The 27,158-nt window shown below is 42.6% G+C and overlaps 1 protein-coding gene across 1 annotated transcript in view; it reads left to right on the top strand.

The window, feature by feature from the left end:
• The window catches only part of PIEZO2 (piezo type mechanosensitive ion channel component 2), a 453,866-nt gene that overhangs the window by 28,207 nt on the left and 398,501 nt on the right, over positions 1 to 27,158 (top strand). The window lies entirely within an intron of this gene.

Below are 27,158 nucleotides of genomic sequence, written 5' to 3'. Positions count from 1 at the left end.
ATTCAATAAATTTTAAAGTTGTAAACTTTTAAAGTGCTGTGTGGCATTTTCCTTCCCTCCTCCACCACCCCTCCTGGGATACCTTGGTAGTCATCTCCCTATTTGTGTGATGAATGAATAACGAATGCATGACTGTGAAGCAGCAATGACTTTATTGCCTCTGCAAGCAATGATTAAAGGGAGGAGGGGAGGGTGGTTAGCTTACAGGGAAGTAGAGTGAACCAAGGGGCGGGGGGTTTCATCAAGGAGAAACAAACAGAACTTTCACACCGTAGCCTGGCCAGTCATGAAACTGGTTTTCAAAGCTTCTCTGATGCGTACTGCGCCCTCCTGTGCTCTTCTAACCGCCCTGGTGTCTGGCTGCGCGTAACCAGCAGCTAGGCGATTTGCCTCAGCCTCCCACCCCGCCATAAACGTCTCCCCCTTACTCTCACAGATATTGTGGAGCACACAGCAAGCAGTAATAACAGTGGGAATATTGGTTTCGCTGAGGTCTAAGCGAGTCAGTAAACTGCGCCAGCGCGCCTTTAAACGTCCAAATGCACATTCTACCACCATTCTGCACTTGCTCAGCCTGTAGTTGAACAGCTCCTGACTACTGTCCAGGCTGCCTGTGTACGGCTTCATGAGCCATGGCATTAAGAGGTAGGCTGGGTCCCCAAGGATACATATAGGCATTTCAACATCCCCAACAGTTATTTTCTGGTCTGGTAATAAAGTCCCTTCCTGCAGCTTTTGAAACAGACCAGAGTTCCTGAAGATGCGAGCATCATGCACCTTTCCCGGCCATCCCACGTTGATGTTGGTGAAACGTCCCTTGTGATCCACCAGAGCTTGCAGCACTATCGAAAAGTACCCTTTGCGGTTTATGTACTCGGCGGCTTGGTGCTCCGGTGCCAAGATAGGGATATGGGTTCCGTCTATAGCCCCACCACAGTTAGGGAATCCCATTGCAGCAAAGCCATCCACTATGACCTGCACATTTCCCAGGGTCACTACCCTTGATATCAGCAGATCTTTGATTGCGTGAGCTACTTGCATCACAGCAGCCCCCACAGTAGATTTGCCCACTCCAAATTGATTCCCAACTGACCGGTAGCTGTCTGGCGTTGCAAGCTTCCACAGGGCTATCGCCACTCGCTTCTCAACTGTGAGGGCTGCTCTCATCTTGGTATTCATGCGCTTCAGGGCAGGGGAAAGCAAGTCACAAAGTTCCATGAAAGTGCCCCTACGCATGCGAAAGTTTCGCAGCCACTGGGAATCGTCCCAGACCTGCAACACTATGCGGTCCCACCAGTCTGTGCTTGTTTCCCGAGCCCAGAATCGGCGTTCCACAGCATGAACCTGCCCCATTAGCACCATGATGCATGCATTGTCAGGGCCCATGCTTTCAGAGAAATCTGTGTCCATGTCCTGATCACTCACGGGACCGCGCTGACGTCGCCTCCTCGCCCGGTATCGCGTTGCCATGTTCTGGTGCTGCATATACTGCTGGATAATGCGTGTGGTGGTTAATGTGCTCCTAATTGCCAAAATGAGCTCAGCGGCCTCCATGCTTGCCTTGGTATGGCGTCCGCACAGAAAAAAGGCGCGGAACGATTGTCTGCCGTTGCTCTGATGGAGGGAGGGGCGACTGACGACACGGCTTACAGGGTTGGCTTCAGGGAGCTAAAATCAACAAAGGGTGTGCCTGTACATCAAGGAGTATTTCAGGCAGGACTGCACGGAGGGTTCCAATAAGAAATGGTGCACCTAGGTTATCGTTGTTATTGGAACAAGGAGGTTAGCCTGGCCTCTGATTGATACATGGCTAGATTTACCTCGCTGCACCTTCTCTGTGAGTGACTGCAGTGTGATCTAGACAGGGGAGGAGGCAAATGAGTACAAAACAAATCTGGTCTATTTCTTGTTCTGACCCACTCCATCTATCTTTTACATCTTTGGCTGGCAGCAGACGGTGCAGAAGGACTGCATGCCATCCACATCTCATGGTTGCTCGGCAGAAGATGGTACAGTACGACTGCTAGCCATCTTCATCTCTTGCCTGCCTGGCATAAGATGGTACAATACGACTGCTAGCAATCCTCATCTCTTGCCTGCCTGGCAGAAGATGGTACAGTACGACTGCTAGCAGTCCGTATCACCTGCCCGCTCACCATAAGACGGTTCAATAGGACTGCAGGACTAAAGAGAATGACCTGCTCAAGTCACTCCAAATTTAGTCCCTGCTCCCATGTCTGCCCAGGCACTCCCAGCCGACGTGGCCAGGAGCACCTCGGACACGACGAGGACGACTACCAATCGTATTGCACCGTCTGCTGCCAGAAGGCAATGGGTTGCTGCTACTGTGCAGCAAAGCCGTACCGCGTCTGCCAGCACCCAGGAGACATAGGGTGACGGTTACCTGAGCTGGCTCCATGCTTGCCGTGGTATGGCGTCTGCACAGGTAACTCATGAAAAAAGGCGCGAAATGATTGTCTGCCCTTGCTTTCACGGAGGGAGGGAGGGAACGGGGGCCTGACGACACGTACCCAGAACCACCCGCGACAATGTTTTAGCCCCATCAGAGTGCTCCATTGTGAGTGCTCTGGACAGCACTCTCAGATGCCCGATTGTTTGCCATTGCTCTGACGCTGGGAGGGGCGCTTACAGGGTTGGCTTCAGGGAGCTAAAATCAACAAAGGGGGTGGCTTTACATCAAGGAGTATTTCAGGCAGGACTTCACGGAGGGTTCCAATAAGAAATGGTGCACCTAAGTTATTGTCCTTATTGGAACAAGAAGGTTAGCCTGGCCTCTGATTGATACATGGCTAGATTTACCTCGCTGCACCTTGTCTGTAAGTGACTGCAGTGTGATCTAGAAGAATGAGTCCCCTAGACAGGGGAGCGGGGGAAGCAAATGAGTACAAAACAAATCTGGTCTATTTCTTGTTTTGATCCACTCCATGTATCTTTTACATCTTTGGCTGGCAGCAGACGGTGCAGAAGGACTGCATGCCATCCACATCTCATGGCTGCTCGGCAGAAGATGGTACAGTACGACTGCTAGCAGTCCGTATCGCCTGCCCGCTCACCATAAGACGGTTCAATAGGACTGACTGCAGGACTAAAGAGAATGACCTGCTCAAGTCACTCCAAATTTAGTCCCTGTGCCCATGTCTGCCCAGGCGCTCCTGATCGACCTCACAGAGGCGACCAGGAGCACCTCAGACATGACGACGACGGCTACCAGTCGTACTGTACCGTCTGCTGCCACAAGGCAAGGGGTTGCTGCTACTGTGTAGCAATGCCGTACCGCGTCTGCCAGCACCCAGGAGACATAGGGTGACGGTTACCTGAGTGGGCTCCATGCTTGCCCTGGCATGGCGTCTGCACAGGTAACTCAGGAAAAAAGGCGCGAAATGATTGTCTGCCCTTGCTTTCACGGGGGGAGGGAGGGAACGGGGGCCTGACGATATGTACCCAGAACCACCCGCGACAATGTTTTAGCCCCATCAGGCATTGGGATCTCAACCCAGAATTCCAATGGGCAGCGGAGACTGCGGGGACTGTGGGATAGCTACCCACAGTGCAACGCTCCGGAAGTCGACTCTAGCCTCGGTACTGTGGAAGCGCTCCGCCGAGTTAATGCACTCTAATGTACTTAGAGCATTTTCTGTGGGGACACACACACTCGAATATATAAAACCGATTTCTAAAAAACCGACTTCTATAAATTCAACCTAATTTCGTAGTGTAGACATACCCATAGAAATGTAGGGGTAGAAGGGACCTTGAAAGATCATCTAGCCCAGTCCCTTGCACTGAGGCAGGACCAAGTATACCTAGACCATCCTTGGCACAGGTGTTTGTCTGACCTACTCTTAAAAACATACAATGATGGGGATTCCACAGCCTCCCTTAGAAGCCTAGTCCATTACTTAACTTTCCTTAGAGTTAGAAAGGTTTTCCTAATATCTAATCTAAGTCTCCCTTGATGCAGATTAAGTTGATTTACTTCTTGTCTTGCCTTCAGTGGACATGGTGAACAGTTGATCATGGTCCTCTTTATAATAACCTTTAACATATTTTTAGACTGTTATTAGTCTCCCAACCCCAGCCATCTTTCTCAATACTAAACATGCCCTGTTTTTTTTTAAATTAAGGCAAAGTTACAATAAAACATTAACATGCTACATTGTACTTTACTTAGTGCTTATTCAGGATCAGCTTAATATTAAAAGAACCTGACTAATTAATAATTCTGGGTTGCTGATCTCTTACTCTTTGATAAAAAGGGTGACCAAATAATTAAATATCTATTCCATAGGTGCCGACTCCATGGGTGCTCTGGGGCTGGAGCACCCCCGGGGAAAAATTAGCAGTGCTCCACACCCACCGGCAGCCAAACTCTCCCCTCCTCACCTCCTTATTCTCTCCCCCTGCTGGAGCGTGCCGCATCCCCACTCCTCCCCCTCTCTCCCAGTCCTTCTCACCCCGCCCTCTGCCTAACAGCTGTTTGCCAGCGTTTAGGACTTTTTGGGAGGGAGGGGGAGAAGCAGGATGCTGTGTGCGCGGGGGAGGAAGTGGAGAAGAGGCAGGGCAGGGGAGGGGACTTGGGGGTAAGAGGGTGGAATGGGGGCAGGAAGGGCATGGACTTTGGGGAAGGAGTGGGATGGGGCGGGGCAAAGGTGCTGCACGGGCAGGAAGAGGCGGGGTCGGCGGGGGAGGGTCAAGCACCCACCGGGCAGAAGGGAAGTCGGCGCCTATGATCTATTCTCTTTTTGGCACTTCTCTTGTGTATGTACTTGGTGTGAAAGTTTTTCTGTTACAGGAACAGTCCATATTTTGCTATACCACAATTCCCTAAGAGGAGAGATCATATTTTTCCAGTAACATGCAGCACAAAGTCTCGCTACTAACAATAAAATAAATTAATATGTCATTCTGTTTAAGGAGTAGATCAGGAAATCTCTAGGAGGCTGCCATTTTGTCATAAGATTTATCTCTTTTTAATAATTTCCTCCCAAAATAATCTAATTCATGGGCACAACCACCACGTGTACAAGTATGTTCCCTTTTCCCCACAACCACTCCAACATAGTGCCTCCCTGATAGCAAAAACATGATGGCTCTCAACTGGAGTCAAATGCAATCTATACAGTAATCTATGAAAATTTTATTTGAGCTACACAGACTGAAGCTCTATATCCCCTTTCCCATCTAGAGACCCACTCTTCCAGATCAGTTTTTGTCCAAATCCCTTTTTTACTCCTTAGCAATTCATCCCTGTATCCACTTTCCGTAGGGTTCCTTTTTGATTGTCAGGTCATTACAGAACTCCTGATGGAGCCATACTGCCTCTTTCTATTCTTCCTATCATTCCTTTGCACTGGGATAGTTTGCTGTTGTGCCTTTAATAATATTGTCTTTTGGAGAAACTGCCAGCTCTGATAAATTCCCTTTTCCCTTAGATTTTTCTTCCCATGGGACCTTACTTAGCAGTTCTGAGTTTAAAGCTTGCTTTTTTTGAAATACATTGTCCTTATTCTGCTGCTCTCACTCCTGCCTTTCCTTAGAGTCCTTTCACCCAAATTGCTGTCAACTTTTAGATTTGCAACTAATTCCTCACTGTTAGAATCATGTCTAAAATGGCCACCCCCTGGGTTATTTCTTCCACCTTCTGAAAAAAGTTGTCCCTAATACAGGGGTTCTCAAAATTCATTGCACTGCAACTCCCTTCTGATAACAAAAATTATTACACAACCCAAGAGGAGGGACCGAAGTCTGAGCCTAGATGCCCCGGGGCCAAAGCCTGAGCCCCATCGTCCCAGGCAGGGGGGCCAAAGCTGAAGCCCAAGGACTTCAGCCCCAGGCAGGGGGCCTGTAACCTGAGCCCCACCACCCTTGGGCTTTGGCTTTGGCTTCAGTCCCAGGTGGTGGGGCTCAGGTTTTAGCTGGGGCCCAGGCCCAAACAAGTCTGACCCACAGTTTGAGAACCGCTGCCTAATACATCCCAAGAACATGCTGGAGATTTGTGTTTTGCTGTATTTTTTTTTAAACACATTTGGGTCATTAAAGTCCCCCATTACTACTACTATGTCTTTTGTCTTGAATATTTCTGTTACTTGTTCTAGAAATGCCTCCTCCACGTCCTTCTATTGATTTGGTGGCCTAATAATAGAGTCCTACAGGATGTCCAGTTCCCCCCCTCCTTTTATCTTTGCTCAGAGAATTTTAACTGGTTTGCCCCTCACCTCCATCTGGACCTCAGACATTATTTCAGAATGTTTATATAATGTTGTAAATTTCCTCACTGTTGTGGTGAGAGCACTGGTTTCAACCAGTACCATAACCCCATTTTATAGAGATGGTTTAAAGGAAGGAATTGAGGGAGATAAAGAGAGAGCTACTATTCTGGGTGTAGGAGGTAGCGTGGTGGAAGACTGGAAGTGGAGAAAGGGAAAAGGAGATAAATGGAGAGAAAAAGTAAGAAGGCAGGGAGTGGGAGCAGGGATGTAGGGAGAGACGAGGTCCTTGAAGAGGAGGATAAAGAGCTTGAATTTGATCTGGTAAGAGATAGGAAATCAGTGGAGGGATTCATAGAGAAGAGAGATGTGTTTGGAGAGGTTGGGATAGTTAGATAAGTTTAGCAGTGTTTTGGGTAAAACTGGAGGGTGAATGGGAGATTGGCAGCTAGGCCAGGTGGGAGAACAGTAATAGAGGCAAGAGATGACCCTGACAGCTGCGATGACTTTAGCAGTGGGGGCTCTGCAGAATGCATGGATTCTGGAGATGTTGGAGGAAGAAGTGAGAAGACTTCAGTGAGAGACTGGACATGGTAGAAGAGAGGAGGAGAGAGAGGATCATAGACTGCACCAAATTATAAGCCTGAGTGATGGGAAAGGTAATGAAGTTGTCAGCTAAGGAGAGAAAAGAGATCATGATAAAAGATGAGTTTTGGAGGGATTTAGCTTGAGATGACGGCTGGGCAACCAAGAAGAGATTCCAGAGAGGCAGCTAGGGATGTGAGGTGGGGTAGATGGAGAGAATTCTGGGAGGAACGGGTGGACAAGCAGATTTGGGAATGATTGGTGCAGAGATGGTTGGTTGTGAAAATATAGAGGTAAATATAAAATATTTATTTTCAAAGCTGGGCATATTGCTCTTGTGACAGTTATCTGTTTCTGTGACTTTACTTCTATTGCAGCAAATGGCTGATGTAGATTTAATTGTTTAATATGGTGACTGCTGAGGCTGTAGAATATTTACTTATTGTTAATATCCTCACCTGCTGTATATGGATTGATTCTTAGATAAGGCCTGTTGTGGGCATTGTCCAACCAGAGATGAGCATATTTAATCAAAGGATGGTTGTTTCCATTAAAAAGGAAGCATGTGTCATGCTACAATACTGAGAATGGTCAGTATGGACCCAAAAGTGGAAGAATCTACTACCCCCTAAATGGCTGCTTCTCCTACCCCTACTCTGCTCCTCTCAACCACATGGCTGCTTTCTCAGTTTTGCCCTTCAGGGACTGACACCTCTGTGTCCCATGCAGGCATCGAGGGAGCTCAGAGGTCCCATTTCTTGCTGCCTGCCTCCTTTTGTTAGCAGCAGACTCCTTCACTGCCTGCTGTGAATTGCTCAGAATGCGGTTGCAAGTGGGAGGAACTGTCATCTGCTTTGAGAGAGAACCATTCAATGGTAGGGGAAGCAGTGCAGTGAGTTGTTGGGAGAGGAGCAACTAAAACAACTTGCTGTCACCTGGTCTCAGGATGTTGGCTGGGACCTCAGTTCCCCAAGACTGATTATTCTGAAAACCCAAGGTTGTTCCTGCTATATTGGGGCTATTGGCAGGTGTAGTGGTGCATCATATATCACCCTCTCCCCTCCATTTCAAAGGACTGAGGTCTGTGTGGAAGGAGGCTGGTCCCACTACCACAATTTCTGAGGCGTGGCTGAATGTGGTGGTACTTGAGGGGATGGGCCATTGAAGGGTAGGACAGAGGGCAATTTTTACTGATTCTAGGGTCTTGGTTGCCTCTGTCCAGCTGCCTGGACACAAACACAGAGAAGTTACCATCTATTAGTACTCTGAGGGTAACCTTGAATTTTACATATAAACATCCACCACTGCACTCCCCCCATTCTCACTTTATTCCCAGACTGCGAGTAATGAGAGAATCTAGCATCTTCAGATTCAAGTTACATGCCTCACCATTTGAGCTTAGAGTACCACCACTGTTACCTGGTAACAGGAGTAAGCTCTACTACTCCATATATGGCTTAACTACATCTCACTTAGGGCTGTTTCACAACACATTGAATACAGTGGGGGAGTGGATTAGGCATTTAGCCAGTGTGGTAGAATATATTCTATTCTTATGAATCAATTAGTTTCTGACTGGCTAAAATCATGAATATTAGCTTTGTCAACTAAATTGATAAGCCATTCAGCAACCAGCTTGTTTGGCAGAGACTCTGTTTGATATCACTGTTGCTTTATGAATCTGAGTAATATTTTATATTTGCTATGAGATACATACTCTTTCTCATGTCTTATAATTGCTTTTAAAAAGCACAAAATGCCATGAGCTAAATAGAAACATCTTCATAAATTGTCTTTCCGTACTTTTCGGGACATTTTATTTTTCTTAGTAATATATTCTGTTAGTCATCTAATTCCTCATAGGGTTATGACCTTATAGTGCTAGTATGTCAATGAGCTCTTTCATTTTCTTCCTCCAGAACATATTTTAAACTAATTAAATGCTTTTGTCTGTAACTTTATCCTGACTGGAGGAATACGCAGAATTGTGATTATATCGTGTTTCATATTGTCAGAGGATAAATAGATATACAGAAAATTGTTACTCACCTACATGATGAGGTCTGTAAACCCCACACTGACAGGGAAGGGGTTTGGAAGACTGTGAAAGTAGCCCCCCCTACCCCTCCATCCCTGTCAATCATGTATAGTAGGGAAGAGGGCTTTAAAAGGAGGAAGCAGCAGTACACAAAGGGGGGAAACCCTGAGAAGGGAGCGTCTAGTAGGGGGAACCTTTATGCCAGAAACTTCTGAGCTCTGTGAGGAGTCCAGCAAACCCCAGGGGTAGCCTGATAGGGAAGGACTGACTTGGCAATGCAGCCATAGGGGCTCCAACAAAACTGCTACCAAGACACCCCTGAAGTAAGGTGGTGCCTCAGACTTTTCCCCCTTGTTATTGACTTCAGGAGGGGCTTGGCTTGTGTTGACCTGAACTTTTGCTTTTCCCTCACCCAGAAGTAAAGGAAGTAGGCCCACAAGGGCAGGCCACTACTAAAACTAAGAGGCTATTACCTGCACTAGGCCAACCCTGTGGTGGGAATTGGGTGTGGCGAGGGGGTCCCAGCCCAGCTAGCGAGGTGCCCCAGAGAGATTCTTTTTACAACCTAATGTTTACATATGATTTTTACAGTAACTTTTGTTAATTTGAAAATGAATGCATTGACACACTTGTTTTTCTGCTTGTAAAAGAACAGTTGCATTTTTTTTTTTTAGTTCTTCTATCCTGCACTTCATTTTTTGTTTCCATCAATTTTATTATGAGGATTTCCTAATAGTAATTTCAAATATTTTTTAAAAAATGTAACTAAGTCTGAAATTGTCTGACTATTTATTAAGAAAATTCCCAAGAAGAAAGCTTTGTGAAACTGGAGTTAAGTATGAAATATGTTTTAGGAACTTAGGAAGAAAAACTTGAACTACCAAAGAAGCAAGTCTTCAGTTTCGTTTTGAAAGAGCATACAGGCAGGCTTCTTAAGCTTCTTGAACAAGAGCTAGAGAGGAGGATATGAGGAAGCTCAAAGCGTGAGGCAGACTTAATTGCAGCCTAAATATTTGTGGACATATTTGTTTGTTCATGCAAAGTTTCACCTTTTGTAAATGCAAAACAGGTATTTGAGGACCAAATGGCAAACTACACTTGCGGATCAGCAGTTGTTTGTGCATCAACTAATTTTGCTTGCAGAAGCCTGGTGTTGACACATTCTTATAGATATGGAAAGAATGCAAAGATATGTATGTGCATGAGTGAGGAGGGTTGCTAAAAATGTTGGCTCCTATTTTCAGCTCACAAAGTGATCAGGAGATAAAGGTTGTCTTTACATCTTTCGGTCATGTTAACTTTAAATGTTGGAAAGGCTATTAAAGTGATTATGGTTTTTGTAGTATGAGGAAACTGTAGACTTGTAAAGTTTTCCGAAGGTGGTGTGTATTGTTGTTGCTTGTTATGTGCTTAAACTCATGTTGCAAAATGCTGTTTACAACTAAGTGCATCATTTTTTGCAAGCTCTCCAAGGAGCACAGTATATATTAACAAATAGCTATGAAAAATGCATGAAGTGCCAGGAACTACTGCAAACAAGAGTATTGTAAACTGACCTTGTGATAACTTTGTACAATTAGAGCAAGAAACTATGTATTGTTTGGATGCTAAAACATCAGACCTATAATACATCTTACTGAAAGAACAAAAGAATGCATCTTTCTCTCATTTAGCTGGCCACATGTATTGAATAATATATTTGTTTTATGTTGGTCTGAGTATCATCATTATATTGATGACACTGTAGCCTATAATATCTTAGTCTCTTGTGGTGCCTTCACATATATGTTGAACAGAAGGGGTCACAGTACTGAACACTTTCGAATTCCACACCTGAGAGCTCTCAGTGCGAGAGAAGAACTGTTGTCGTACTGTACTGACAAGTGAAAATACACTGTATGTGAAATCTTGTTCTGAAGACTTAAGGATTGAGATCTGAAAAACTAATAGATTTCAGATATTACTGAAGCTGATCAGCCTCTACTTTTTTCAATGATCTGAGCCAGAAAGGAAGGGAAAGATCTCTTGGCCTCTACTACAAACCCAGCACAGGATTGCAACTTTTTTCATGATGGAGCCTATAGAAATTTTTGCTAGTCTTCCACCAATGGCACTCTGTTGTCCTCTCCATGTTTTCAACTCTTGAAAATGATCTGTATATCATGAAGACGTGGGGGGGGGGGGCAATGCAAAAGGTTGTGGGTGGCTAAACGCCAGGGCATTAATGGTTGTGGATGGCAGATGGTTGTGATGTCTCTCTACGCAATACATACCCTGATCGAGATCTGAGGGTGAGTCAACATTGCAGATTCTTTACTTTTAACAGAAGGATAGAAAGGCCTTGGACTTGGTCTGGAGGAAATGATCGGATCAGGTTAAGGGGATGCTCACTGAATCACTTGCATAGTAACCCATCTCCAGTAAACACTTGGATTAATATCAAGATTGAGAGGTCACAGTTCAGTTAACTAGTATGTCCTCTCGTTGTGCACTGAAGTTTCCCAGATTTCAATAGACTTAGTGACTCCCACACAAAAACCTGACTCTGCCTCTCAGCTGATTTTGTGGAGGGAGCCTGTGAAGAGGAAGGTAGGGTGGTATGTAGATCATTATGATTCCCATGTTAGCTATATCCAAAGGCTCATTACTGTCTCTAATGGGCCACTTCCTGCATGTAAGGTCAGAAGCAAACATTTTTGCTCCACTTCCTTGTTCCACTTGAGGCTCGTATTGCAGCAACCACTTATTCAATGAGCTCAGTGAAAACACAAGGTTGGTTAGCTGGGTTGTCCCCTCAGGTCTCAGTGGATATGTCTCCACGGCAGTTGGGAGGTTTGTAGTTTGCTGAGCCTTGCAGCATGCATAACAGACGTGCACTAGCAGGGTTTGTGCTTTCGCCCTCAAAATAGCTGTGTGGACATTATAGCACTGGTGGAGGCTTGGGCAAGCCACCTGAGCTCAAGCCCACCCTGCTTTCTAGGTCTGAGTGTGGGTTGCTAGCTTGAGCCTCTGATGGTGTCACAATATTCACACAGCTATTTTTAGCTCACTAGCACGAGCCCCACTAGCACGAGTTTGTCTGTGGGGGCTGGGAAGCTCTCTGCCAGCTGCAGTGTAGACATACCCAGTGATATGAGCGAAGTCTGATGTTTCTTTAGTAATTAGGTCATGGATGCTGCTGGTTTTATGCTTTTGTTTGTTTTTGTTTTTCACAGTGTTTTAGATTTGAGGCAGAATGTTAGATTATTGTAGTGAGGGCCCGATCCAAAGCCCTTTGAAGTCAGCAGAAAGACTCACTGACTTTGACTTTGGATCCAGACATGAACGTACCTTGCTTTCTACTGTGAACTCCTCTGCATGGCTATCACTACTAAGGTTCTTTCTGCTTTCCTTTACTTCTCATGCTGTGCAAGCTCAAATCCTCCACATCACAACTAGCAAGCTCCCAGTTTAGAAAACTAAAACACTCTATTCCCTACAACAAAATGGCCTCCTTTGACACCGCTTTCAGTTTCTGCTGGTTAAGTTTTGGGGAGTGATAGTCTGGAACTAGGAGTCAGCTTGGGGCTATGTGTATTTGCAACATGACCAGTGGGGACTTCACTGTGTATATTTAGTAGACGCACATCCAAATCAGGATATCTGTACAGATTACCTAAAATGAACATCCTCTTTATCATTAGCCTAGAGTGGTAGGGGGAAACATTTTCAGCTGATATCATTAAGCAACCAAACATTATATTTGAAATGAGATAATCCTTTGCAAAATATTTAGTAGCATAAGAAGTTGAGTTTTTTCCTTCCCAGCCTAAGTAAGAATTGCTAATTCTCCCTAATACTCTGACTTTTTTTTTAAAATCCCCTACTCATTTGGTAAGCTATGGCTAATTCAGTCCTGTCCCTTGTTTTTGGTCAGAGAAGCTTTTTACTATGCTTAATTATCATGCTGGCAATAAAATAGTAATAAAATATTTTGCTGCGTATCTGCTGAAGAACAGTAACAATCATCAGTAGCGTTGTCAGATGTGTGGTTGTACGTTATGCAGGCTATTTACTCACTGTCATTACTAACCCGTTGCATTGTTTGGCTGACATAATGTCATCATTTCCCAAAGTGGCAAAAAATACAAAGGTGACACCAGCAGCTGTACTTGCTGATGTGCTAGGAGTTTACCTACCAGATTAAGGTGTAGGAGGTGCTGACAGGTGGCATGTGCAAAGCAGAGGAAAGTACCTTGTTCTGCTGAAAGTTGCTTGGAGATGAAATGAGTGATTTCTGTTTTCTCTTAGCTACATTATCAATTAACAATAGTTTAATTTATTGTAACTTATTTCTGGTTTGGGGTGACATGGTGTATTTTTCTCCTTTAATTTCACCCTCACTTTAGGTAGTGTTAAACTTCCTCTTGGATGGATCTCTCTATGGAACTCGCCTGTGTTGCTTACAAGTCAAGTGGAAGGGTTGTCTGGAGAGCAACTTAAAATATTTGCTTCCCCCACCTCAATCTTCTGGGACTCAGCATAGTGCCTTTATTGTTCTGCTAGCCTCAAGCTGATGCTTCAGGAGTTGGCCTTGGAGCAGTTTATTGCAAGATCATTCCAACGTAGAGAAAGAAGGATGAGGTAGTTCTCTTGAAGACTGGGAGGCTGAAGCAGTATCTAGGAGTGCCCAGGGTGGGGCAGAAGAAGAAACAAAAGGGTTTGGGGAGAGCTGTAGACTTGTCATAGAAGAAAACTATGGGGAAATGGGACTAAAAGACATAGGGATGTCTTTTGAGTGGATTGATGATAAACTAAATTCTGATACACTCTTGTATAACTATTACTACATATTCTCTGGATCAATTTTTATTCCTTGTCCCAATTTTTCTGTAGTGGTCAGGCTATCCTAGTCCAGCAGATGATTGATTGTTGACACGACCCTATTTTTTATTACAATTTCATATGTTCTGATCATAGGCTCCAACTCCATGGGTGCTCTGGGGCTGGAGTACCCCCTTTCCCCCCCCAAAAAACCAGAGGGTGCTCAACACCTATCAGCTATGGCTGATTGGTGGTGCCCCCAAACAGCTGATTGGCGACTGTGGGAGGGACTTGGGGGAGACAGAGTGCAGTGAGCGGGTGGGGGCCTTGGGAAGGAGGTGGAGCGGGGGTGGGAGGAGGTGGAGCAAGGGAGCAAGCCTTTGTGGAGTGAGATCAGGGCCTCTGGGCACAGCGGGGATGGAGGTCCTATGGTTCTGATCCTGAGATAAGCAGGAACAGCTCCTGAGAAAGTCTCTAAGTCAAATTCACTGATGAAAATAATGATGTAAAATTGTCTGGCATAAATTAGATTTAAAATGGGTGCAAGTGTGGAAGTAGTGCAACTCTCACTGATTTAATGTTCAGTTGGTATGCAAAATGAACTTAATGTGCGCATCAAAGGTAATTGTAGCAATTTAAAGGAGGGTTTAAGACAAAATATGCTTCATTTACTGTTTAAAGTAGGTCTAATCCTAACCTGAATTTTTCAGTAAATTACTTTTCATGCTGGAATACTCTTCACCTATCTTGATGTATAAATTAAACTAATTTTGCCCACCTATTGAATACCAAAACAATAGAAGTTTTAGTATTTCACCATGTTAAATTAATTTTAAATTATTTATTTTGCCTTTGAATTTGACTTTGTGAAATTTTCTAGATATTTTAATCATCAGTGACTACTTATCTGTTTTGGACTCTCAAGCCATTAAGCTTTTAACTTAATTATACCATGAAACACGGCTGAAAATAGAAAAGTATTGCTCATGGGCCAAATTTCCAACTTTAAATACTCATAAGTATAAAATTACTCTTTCAAAATGTTCAGCTATAAATCTCAAACCAGTCTGCAAAATAAGTAAGAGAGTTCTATTTTTCAATAGTTTTTTTAATAAGATATCTGAGTGGAAAGACTCACCTGGAATGGGGGAAATTTGTCACCACCACACTGACCTCAAGCAGCTGAACCAATTGTCTTTCAAACTTTAAAAATAATTACATTTGGACTGAGACCAAGTATCACAAGTTTCATCCCGAAAGGGATTTGTATGAGAAAGTTATGAACCGCTAGAAAGGAATAGAGGGTTAGAATGGAAGCTGATATTCAACCTTAACTGGCTAAGCCTGTTACAGGAAAGTATAAACCAAGTGAACATTCATTCGTGTTATATTAGAATTCACCCAAATACTCCGGGAGACCCTGCTTCAATACAGAACATCCGCTTCCCCGACCACACATCCCTAATTGTCTCACTGGAACCCGTGCAGGGTTTCATTAAACAATTGCAACCCATACTCGATGGGACCCGCATCCTGAAACAACCCTCAACCTCGCCAAGCTCGTCATCAGAAGCAAAGTACCCACAGACCAGGACCTACCAACTCGAAGCGACACTAGATCTTGCCATGACAATAGATGCAAAACTTGCAGGCATATCTCCCCTGCTACCACAAGGTCCATGGGTCCTTCACATGCCTATCACAAAATGTGATGTACCTCATCTAGTGTACTGAATGCCCCAATAACAACTATGTGGGTGATACCAGACAATCACTACACTCCTGAATGAACTCTCACAGAAAAATAAGACGAAAAACTCTATATCACCCATGGGTAACTTTACTCTATATCTGACTTCTGTCCTCACCCATCATTATATCTGACCTTTGTCATCCTCCTCAAAGGAAACCTGCAAACCACCTTCAAAAGAGGAGCCTGGGAGCTGAAATTCATAACAACACTAGAAGGCATGGGCTTAATAAGGACACTTGATTTATAGCTCATTACAACAGTCTGTAACCCAGGCATCCACCCTTTGTGTCCTATGACTGCAGAGGTTTTAACTGGCCACATTACTTTGAGTGGTCTCTTACAATATATGTTAACTACTTATGCTAAACAGTCTATTCCACCGTGTATTTAGCTGTAACACTCTGAGGCTACATCTACACTACAGCACTTAAGGCGGCGCATTTGCACTGCTTGTGGTGGAGATGCTCTAAGCTGATGGGAGAGAGTGCTCCTGTTGGCTTAATTATTCCACCTCCCACGAGAGGTGGCAGCTATGTTGGCTGGAGAAACTCTGTCTACAGTGGTATAATTTATGGATTATTTACACCCCGAGCGGCTGAAGTAAGTTGTAGTGTATGCAAGGTCTGAGTACCTTTCCCAAACCTGAAGAAGAGCTCTGTATAGCTGGATAATTTATCTTTCAACAACAGAAGTTGGTGTAATAAAATATTATCTCATCCACCTCGTCTCTGTAATATTAGAATTCAGGAAGGTGACTGTGATGGTGGTAATTTCGCTAATCAGAATATAATGTACTGGTTCATTTATGTACTGCAATTCCAGTGCTTAAGACTCAGTCCATGGTAATGACATTACAGAAACCCCCTTGGGGCTGCCACCTGGTGGGCCAAGACTGCTTCTGCCCCTGCTTTCCCTGCCAGCTTGAGACTCCAGCACCCTGTCTTGCTGAGCCAGACACGCCAGTCTGATCCAACACAGACCCAGGGTCTGAACCATGTGCCCCAAAGCTGCAGACTTACCTGAAAGCAACTTAAGAAGTGTTCCTGCCTTTAACACTCAGATGCCCACCTCCCAGTGGGGTCCAAACCCCAAATAAATCCATTTTACCCTGTATAAAGCTTATACAGGGTAAACTCATAAATTGTTTGCCCTCTATAACACTGATAGAGAGATATGCACAGCTGTTTGCGCCCTCCCCCCGCGGTACTAATACATACTCTGAGTTAATTAATAAGTAAAAAAAGTGGTTTTATTAACTACAGAAAGTAGGATTTAAGTTTCAGAGTAGCAGCTGTGTTAGTCTGTATTCACAAAAAGAAAAGGAGTACTTGTGGCACCTTAGAGACTAACAAATTTATTTGAGCATAAGCTTTCGTGAGCTACAGCTCACTTCATCGGATGCATGCAGTAGAAAATACAGGGGGGAGATTTTATATACACAGAGAACATGAAACAATGGATGTTTCCATACACACTGTAATGAGAGTGATCAGGTAAGGTGAACTATTACCAGCAGGAGAGGGGAAAAAACCCTTTTGTAGTGATAATCAAGGTGGGCCATTTCCAGCAGTTGACAAGAATGTGTGAGGAACGGTGTGTGTGTGGGGGGAATAAACATGGGGAAATAGTTTTACTTTGTGTAATGACACATCCACTCCCAGTCTTTATTCAAGCTTAAGTTAATTGTGTTCAGTTTGCAAATTAATTCCAATTCAGCAGTCTCTCGTTGGAGTCTGTTTTTAAAGTCTTTTTGTTGAAGAATTGCCACTTTTAGTTCTGTAATCGAGATTGAGATTGTAAAAGAGATTGAAGTGTTCTCCAACTGGTTTTTGAATGTTATAATTCTTGACGTCTGATTTGTGTCCATTTATTCTTTTACGTAGAGATTGTCCAGTTTGGCCAATGTACATGGCAGAGGGGCATTGCTGGCACATGATGGCATATATCACATAGGTAGATGTGCAGGTGAACAAGCCTCTGATAGTGTGGCTGATGTGATTAGGCCCTAAGATGGTGTCCCCTGAATAGATATGTGGACACAGTTGGCAACAGGCTTTGTTGCAAGGATAGGTTCCTGGGTTAGTGGTTCTGTTGTGTGGGATGTGGTTGTTGGTGAGTATTTGCTTCAGGTTGGGGGCTGTCTGTAAGCAAGGACTGGCCTGTCTCCCAAGATCTGTGAGAGTGATGGGTCGTCCTTCAGGATAGGTTGTAGAATCTTGATGATGCGTTGGAGAGGTTTTAGTTGGGGGCTGAAGGTGATGGCTAGTGGCGTTCTGTTATTTTCTTTGTTGGGCCTGTCCTGTAGTAGGTAACTTCTGGCTCTGTCAATTTGTTTCTTCACTTCAGCACGTGGGTATTGCAATTGTAAGAATGCTTGATAGAGATCTTGTAGGTGTTTGTCTCTGTCTGAGGGGTTGGAGCAAATGTGGTTGTATCATAGAGCTTGGCTGTAGACAATGGATCGTGTGGTGTAGTCTGGATGAAAGCTGGAGGCATGTAGGTAGGCATAGTGGTCAGTAGGTTTCCAGTATAGGGTGGTGTTTATGTCACCATCGTTTATTAGCACCGTAGTGTCCAGGAAGTGGATCTTTTGTGTGGACTGGTCCAGGCTGAGGTTGATGGTGGCATGGAAATTGTTGAAATCATGGTGGAATTCCTCAAGGGCTTCTTCATCATCTGGACCCATGGAAAAGATGTCATCAATGTAGCACAAGTAGAGTAGGGGATTTAGGGGACGAGAGCTGAGGAAGCATTGTTGTAAGTCAGCCATAAAATGTTGGCATACTGTGGGGCCATGCGGGTGTCATTACACAAAGGAAAACTATTTCCCCATGTTTATTTTCCTCCCCACCGCCCACTGTTCCTCACACATTCTTGTCAACTGCTGGAAATGGTCCACCTTGATTATCACTACAAAAGATTTTTTTTCTCTCCTGCTGGTAATAGCTCACCTTACCTGATCACTGTCGTTACAGTGTGTATGGTAACACCCATTGTTTCATGTACTCTGTGTATATAAAATCTCCCCCCTGTATTTTCTACTGCATGCATCCGATGAAGTGAGCTGTAGCTCACGAAAGCTTATGCTCTAATAAATTTGTTAGTCTCTAAGGTGCCACTAGGATTTAAGTGATTCCAAGTAGTAACAGACAGAAGAAAGTGAATTACCAAGCAAAATAAAATAGAACATGCAAGTCTAAGTCTAATGTTAGGATATAGATATTCAGGCCTGTCTGTAAAGGCCTGTACTTTAAGAATTTAGGTGTATTCTTATCACTTGGCGAGTTAGAGGTATAAAAGAAAGAATCAAAATCACTGTCTGCCAGTGTAAGGTCCTTCTCTTACTGTGACAGTCTGAGGCCCTGTTCTTAGGCTAAGGCCTTTGGCTAAGCAGCAGAGGCAGCCATAAGCTAGGAAGCAAACAGTCACATCCTCACATTCCAAACTAGTCACATTGAAATAAGGTGCTATTGGGCTGTCAGGCACTATCAGGACAGGATTGTATGCCTATCAGCTCCAGAGAAAGGGAAGTGCCTAGAAAATGTAAAAGGAAACTTAGTTTGATAGCATCCTGTCTGGCAAGAACTCACTTATCAATAGCTGGGATGTGAAATCCTCACTTCTGTATTGTTTTGTCATTATAGTTCCCACTTTGCTATTGTTTGTCTGTATAATCTCTGTCTGGTTCTGTGATTGTTTCTGTCTGCTGTATAATTAATTTTGCTGGGTGTAATCTAATTATTGTGGTGGGATATAATTGGTTAGCTAATCATGTTACGATATGTTAGGATTGGTTAGTTAAATTTCAGTACAATGATTGGTTAAGGTATAGCTAAGAATATTACTATATAAATTAGGGGCAAACAGGAAGTAAATTGGGATTCGAAAATAAGGAAAAAGGAACTTGTATTTAAGCTTGCTGGAAGTTCACCCCAATAAACATTGAATTGTTTGCACCTTCGGACTTCGGGTATTGTTGCTCTCTGTTCATGAGAGAAGGACCAGGGAAGTGGGAGAGTGAAGGAATAAGCTCTCTAACATACAGTAAGAATTCTGAATACAGATAAAAACCTCAAGCTTAGAGGAATTGCAGTAAGCTTCCTTTTACAGACTAGACTCCTTCTAGTCTGGGTCCAGCAATCTCTCACACCCACTGTAGTTACTGTCCTTTGTTCCAGTTTCTTTCAGGTATCCTTGAGGGTGGAAATGCTGTCTCCTTAGCCAACTGAAGACCAAATGGAGGGGTCTCCCAGGGGTTTAAATAGACTTTCTCCAGTGGGTCGATACCCCCCCTCCCCCTGTGTAGAATCCAACTACAAAATGGAGTTTTGGAGTCACATGGGCAAGTCACATGTCCATGCATGACTGAGTTTCTTACCAGTCGCAGCCATGGTTCACATGCTTCCTTAAACATCTTCGGGTAGACTTCTTATGTGGATTGGAGCCTTACAAGAGTCCTTTAAGTGTTTCTTGATTGGGCACCTAATTTGCACATTCCTTTCTCAAGAAGCTGACCAAATGCTCTACTAAGGCTATTTAGAAATCAAGCCAGTACACAGCCGATATTCATAACTTCTAATACAAAACTGATGCATGCATACAAATAGGATTAATTGATTCAATAGATCATAATCTTTACATAGACATGTTACATGGCATATGTAGCATAAAACATATTCCAGTTATGTCATTTTTATTTTATATATATATATAAAGCATATTTCCATAAAGCCTTATGGGGGACACCGTCACAATGATATTCATGAAATACAACTCACTGGTAATGTCACTTACATTACGGTTCAGATCCTGCAGTTGATAGTGTGTGGCTGGTCTACTGCACCTGTGCAGAGCCCCGTTGAAGTCAGTGAGCATCCATGCTTCTTCAGGTGTAGGATCGGGATGTAAATTATTTTACCCCTGGATTTGGCACTGGTGCAAGTGCTGCTGGAATACTGTATCTAGTCTTGCATTCACAGTTCTATAAGGATATTGATAAATTAGAGGGGATTCAGAGAAGAGCCAAAAGAAAGAATAAAGAATTAGAAAACATGCCTTCTAGTGATAAACTAGATAAATTGAGCCCCTTGAGTTTCACATTGAGACGGTTAAGGGAACGATTGATTAGACTTATAAGTACTTACACGGGAACAAATGTTTGATGATAGGCTCTTCAATCTAGCAGGGAAAGGTCTAACATGATCCAATAGCTGGAAGTTGAGGCTTGACAAATTCAGATTGGAAATAAGGCATACATTTTTAACAATGTAGGAAATTAACCATTGGAACAGTTTGCCAAGGGTTGTAGTCATTCCTTCTGGCCTTGAAATCTATGAATAAGGCTTTTTCTTTTTCACTCACTGGTATTGGTTTTTTGTCCACACATTTTTATTTTGTTATCCCACTGATATACAGATTACTGTTAACGGTATAGTGTCATGTTTTAAGGCCATGCAATATATATAATTACATCCAAAATAATTCCCTATGTTAAAAGAACGGTTAAGGTTGTATAATCAAGCTCTCCACTGTTAGGAAATGCCAAAATTAAGGTTGCCTGTGGAATCTTGGTTGAACCCTTTCTGTGTACGTATTGTGATACAGTTATGTTCATCCCCAGAACACTATCCATCCTATGTATTAAATGAGGCAGGGGTTGCGTGGTAAGAATAGTATGTGATCATGTAATTAGAGATGGTATCATAATAGAAATAATACAATTAAACACATTAAATTTTATTATTTTTACTTTAATAAATGTAAATTACAGTTGCTTATGAAAATTTGTGTAGTCTAATAATTAGATCGCATAACTATCTGATTTGCCTTCACACATGCAGTTTGATGCTAATTTTGAGTTTTGGGATATGCAAAAATGTGGGTGCATAAATATTCATACACAAACTTTAGAATGGTTTCAGAGTAACAGCCGTGTTAGTCTGTATTCGCAAAAAGAAAAGGAGTACTTGTGGCACCTTAGAGACTAACCAATTTATTAGAGCATAAGCTTTCGTGAGCTACAGCTCACTTCCTCAGATGCATATCGTGGAAACTGCAGCAGGCTTTATATATACACAGAGAATATGAAACAATACCTCCTCCCACCCCACTGTCCTGCTGGTAATAGCTTATCTAAAGTGATCATCAAGTTGGGCCATTTCCAGCACAAATCCAGGTTTTCTCACCCTCCACCCCCCCACACAAATTCACTCTCCTGCTGGTGATAGCCTATCCAAAGTGACAACTCTTTACACAATGTGCATGACAATCAAGTTGGGCTATTTCCTGCACAAATCCAGGTTTTCTCACATACCCCCCACCCCCATCACAGACATGAAGGTCGCTATCTTAAAACAAAAAAAACTTCAAATCCAGACTCCAGCGAGAAACTGCTGAATTGGAATTCATTTGCAAATTGGATACTATTAATTTAGGCTTAAATAGAGACTGGGAGTGGCTAAGTCATTATGCAAGGTAGCCTGTTTCCTCTTGTTTTTCCCTACCCCCCACCCCCCAGATGTTCTGGTTTAACTTGGATTTAAACTTGAAGAGTGGTCAGTTTGGATGAGCTATTACCAGCAGGAGAGTGAGTTTGTGTGTGTATGGGGGTGGGGGGGATGTGAGAAAACCTGGATTTGTGCAGGAAATAGCCCAACTTGATTGTCATGCACATTGTGTAAAGAGTTGTCACTTTGGATGGGCTATCACCAGCAGGAGAGTGAATTTGTGTGGGGGGGGTGGAGGGTGAGAAAACCTGGATTTGTGCTGGAAATGGCCCACCTGATGATCACTTTAGATAAGCTATTACCAGCAGGACAGTGGGGTGGGAGGAGGTATTGTTTCATATTCTCTGTGTATATATAAAGCCTGCTGCAGTTTCCACGATATGCATCTGAGGAAGTGAGCTGTAGCTCACGAAAGCTTATGCTCTAATAAATTGGTTAGTCTCTAAGGTGCCACAAGTACTCCTTTTCTTTTTGCAAACTTTAGAATGTAACTTTTGGTAACACAGATTTGAAGAACACTTGAAAATATGTACCTTAAAATTTGGGTGTTTTATCCAAACTGATAATTAAACAAAAATAAAGCGTACATGCCATATTTTAGTCTTGATATTTGTACTGTTTAAAATAAAATAAAATTGTGAGGAGTAGTTCCTGAATGTCATTCAGCTTTAGAGATAATTTCCCTGAATTTTTACAGTGGTTTACTTTGGAGAAGTTTGAGTAAATGAATACATTACTTGAATAGTTGGGGTTTTTTTAGTTATAAAACTAAATTATCATCTGTTCACTTTCAGCATATAACTTTGCTGGAATTTGCAGGTGCAGATAATAAAATAATTTTTCCTAACATGCTCTCACATGTTTACATAGCTCGCTGAGAGACTATGACAGTAATCCTTAGACCATATGATATATTGGTAGTATTCTTAACCCCTCCCCCCACCACCACGTAGAGACAGAAGTAATAAGCTTTTATGACATTTTCTTTCAAAGAGTGAATAAGGAATGTGCCTTTTCTGGATAACTATTTCTTTACTTTTTATGTATTTTTATTTGTACTTAATTATTCAAAGACTATATCCTGGGAAAGTCTTACATGAAATCTTTCCAACTAACAATAACAAATAAACTAGTGTAATATACTATTTATTTCATATAGAAGTGTGGTGACAATATTTCTGAATGATCCTGTGCTTACTGTGTGTTTTGTTAGGATTTGCACCATATAGAACGCTATTTTTAAAATAAAAGGCTGCTCTGTACATGACACGCAGTAAGTGAATATGCCATAGTTATTGTGATCCTGCATATGCATACATTTGTGTTTTTCTCTCCCTCTGCACAAATACACAATGAGGACCTTCTATTATATCATGATACACTAGTTCCCTATTCATCCCAAATCAGATTCGCACTCTTAGTTCTCACTTTCAGGGTCTACCATAATCTAGCTCTTTTTTCTGCTTCTCTTGTTTCTTCCTCCCCTACCCCATCCTCAGTTCAAAGAACGCCTCTGGATCATCCTCTTTGTAGTGGTCTCGCACATCAGGCCATGGAATTTTCCTTTATTTTTTCCTATTCTTTTAATCTATAGGATCATATATTCAAATAAGTTAAGATAAGCTGATTAGTTGAGTTACTTATGATGCCATAGCCCTTTTTTCATTCTACACGGCATATGTCACAGAACACCCTCATGGATAAGGGCAGGCATTTACATTTAAAAAACTTGCATGTATTCTAAGTCTAAGTAATGACGCTTATACATCAGTAGATGTTATGTCAATTGCAAGGAGGCTCTACTTTTTGAGATTCAAATTGTGTGCTCAGTACATTACAGAACAACAACAAGGGCCCTGATTTCAACTTTCTTACAGTACTGCACATATATAGAATAAAATGTTCTTAATATATGGTGGTAATTGTATCACCATATAAGCAAAGAAAGCTGCACCATGGACTCCTCCCTCTTCTGCCTGCCCACTAGTACTTTCTTTTGTGCAACACTTAATTTTGCAAGGTTGGTAGAGGCTTGTCTTCACTCCCAAAATGGCCGAGCATGCTATGTGGTCCACCCTGGAAAAGTTGAGCAGGCCCCCTACCTCACTCAGGAAAGTACTATGTCTCCTGCACTAGTTAAAAGAGGAAGAGGCTTCCTGCACCCTCTGCAGGCCCAAGTGCACTTGTGCATTGCAAAGCAAAATTGTGTCCTAATCTTGGTTGCCTCCTACAATTATTCGTTGCGTGGAATTTTCTTTGAGGTTGATAAGTGTGTGAGAATCAATTGAAAGTTCAGGTTTAATTAGTTTAGTCTAAAGAAGTGTGCCCTACTTTGTTGCCCTTTGGTTTGACTAATTGATTCCTTGTGATTAAATTGGATTAATTTAGACAGAATGTTGTTTGGATTGACAAAATGGACTATAAAATGCTGAGAAATATCAGTGTCAGAGTGATTAATTGGGTTAAATCAGCTTTGTGTTTGATTATATCATGAAAAATGTTCCTTAAGATAACTAACATAACTTAACAAGCTAGGGCTTAAATGTGGAAAACAGATAATATTTGATTTAAGTAACAGTGGGACAAAGTTATTTAAAATAGGTAGCACTCAAGTCTTTTTTAAAATATCAGTCTGTATACAAATAATTCAGAAAACTGTCTCATGAGAGTAAAAAAACATTATCAAACAAATTCACTGGTGCTATATATCTGATTTCATTTAAATAATTCTTTAAAAAAACTCTACCACCAACAGCAAAAAAACCCCAAACCAAAACTGTGAGTGCCTAATAAGGGAAAGGTAGAATCCAGATATTAAAAGCTCTTGAGCGGTAGCACTTGCAATTCCCTTTGAAATGTCAGTGTTTGTGATTTTATATGGGTTTTAAAGAGTATTTCTAGATTAGTTATATTTTCTAACATTAGTATGAGGCTAATTTTATTATGTTGTTAGGTCGTACTATTAATATACATTGTTTGTAAGTCAGTATATTATTAAAGTGTTTAACTTAGGTTAAACAAAAAGTTAAGGATCTGTTTAATCAATCAAGGTTTTTATCTCACATCTATCATTCTTTCCTATTTGGCCCAAGGGGACTAATTTATTATTAGTTTTGTATCTTGTCTCCATTAAACTACCATTCTGAACAGATATCGCGTAGTTAGAAGCACTAATGCATAATAGTGATATATATTTTTTTCATATATAAAAGGTTTGAAATTTTTTAACATACAAGTTTTCAAATACAGTGTTTTGAGCAGATTGATATAACTAAAGATAATGGTTTTTACACAACACTGAATTTTAGTAATGAGCATTTAACGTCTTCTCCAGCAACAAGAAGCAGCCAAAACTTAATTGCTGTGCTGCTGGCCATGAGAGCACCACAGATCTCCTGAGTGCCACAGCTGCAGAAACTACATATGATTTTAGGGGATTAATCTTATCCTTTCAGATGGCATGGAACAAATTTGTCATTTGGGTTTCTTTCTTCTTCAGAGGATTGACCTTGACTCTGCCCGTCTTCTAGAAATCCCAGGGATGGACTGGCTGGGTCATAGGCCAGGATACTACTCTTTGAGCTCAAGCAATAGTGAAAAAGGTGGACCTCTCTAGTGCAGCCACAGTCCTCCTTGCAATACAGGAAGACAAACAATTGCCAAACAGACATCTTTGGCCAGACCACCTCTGGAAAATCAGGCAATGGGGAAGGATTTTGGGGCTCCCTGAGAGAAATGATAGGGATGATTTCTTGACTAGATGTTTAATTACCTAGACAAGAACCTTAAAGGGGACATAGCTGAATTTTACCAGAGTACTCTTTCCTTGTTGATGGGTCTGTTCATTTTACCATTTATTAGCCTCTACATGCTCTAGCATTTATTGAAAAACAGATCAACTGCTAGCACAAATGGCATCCCTGGCCGACTGTCAGATGATAGAGCAAGAAAAGGAACAAGTATGGCTTAATCTGCTTTGCCATATAACAGAACTTCTCTTTCCAGCATGGCTCTGAATGGTGAGTTCAAATGACTGAAGAGTTCTGTGCTGAGGAACACTAGAAAAGAACAGCACGGTATGGTTTGTTGGTTCAGGGGTGGCCAACCTGAGCCCGAGAAGGAGCCAGAATTTACCAATGTACATTGCCAAAGAGCCACAGTAATACCTCAACAGCATCCCCATCAGCTCCCCCCGGCTCCCAGCGCCTCCCGCCCACCAGCAGCCCCGCCGATCAGCGCCTCCCCCTCTCTCCCCGCACCTCCCGATCAGCTGTTTCGTGGCATGCAGGAGACTCGGGATGGGGAGCAGCAAGGGCATGGCAGGCTGAACGGAGGAAGTGGGAAGGTGTGGAGTGGGGGCAGGGCCTGTGGCAGAGCCAGGGGCTGAGCAGTGAGCAACCCCCGACACATGGGAAAATTGGCACCTGCAGCTCCGACCCAGGAGTCGGTGCCTATACAAGGAGCCGCATATTAACTTCTGAAGAGCCACATGTGGCTCCGGAGCCACAGGTTGGCCACCCCTATTTTGGTTCCTCCTCCTCCTCCCCCCGCCCCCGTGAATAATGGTATTGACTTTTGTTATAGTAACCTCTATGTAGGTTCTTGTAATATCTGTCTAGGTTCTTTATGGTGATGGGTGCCAATACGTGTCTGAGTGCCTGATCTTTCTTCAGAATAAATCAGGCTGTCATGGAGGAAAGACATACAACGTTTGGAGTCTTGCATCTCTCAGATATCCACAGATATTTGTAGCTGGATTAGATTCTGAAGAACCACCTACGGTGATCCCCTGCTTGTATGACATTTGGATAACATTTCCTGCATTTATGGGTTTAACTTGAGACATGAGTGCTTTGTGATTCATATGCAAAACTGAACAACTAGGATTTTCAAACTGTTTTGTCACATGTCATATTTATTACTGTTTTGCATCTGTTTTCAGACATGATCCATGCAGACACAAGTAAAACAGACCCTAGAAATATAACATAAATACCAAGATATGCATGTGGTATGAGAACAAATGTTCACAGTGAGCCTTTTTCAGAGTCTAAGTCCAAGTTTAATTTGTGTAATAGAAGAATACAAAGATACTTGTGTTTTTTATTTCTCATCTCAGACATTCAAGAGAATTGTTAATGAGTTTCCATCTTCTCCACTTAGTTGGCACCCTAAGGTTCCAGTGGGGAAAAAACATGCTGGTAAAAATCTCTAACTGCTTAGTCAGGTCATGCTGTTGACACTGG

The sequence above is a fragment of the Lepidochelys kempii genome, chromosome 2, assembly GCF_965140265.1.
Source record: "Lepidochelys kempii isolate rLepKem1 chromosome 2, rLepKem1.hap2, whole genome shotgun sequence".
Classification (NCBI taxonomy): domain Eukaryota; kingdom Metazoa; phylum Chordata; order Testudines; family Cheloniidae; genus Lepidochelys; species Lepidochelys kempii.
Note: the sequence above shows the minus strand (reverse complement) of the source record. Positions and strands in the feature narration are given on the sequence as shown.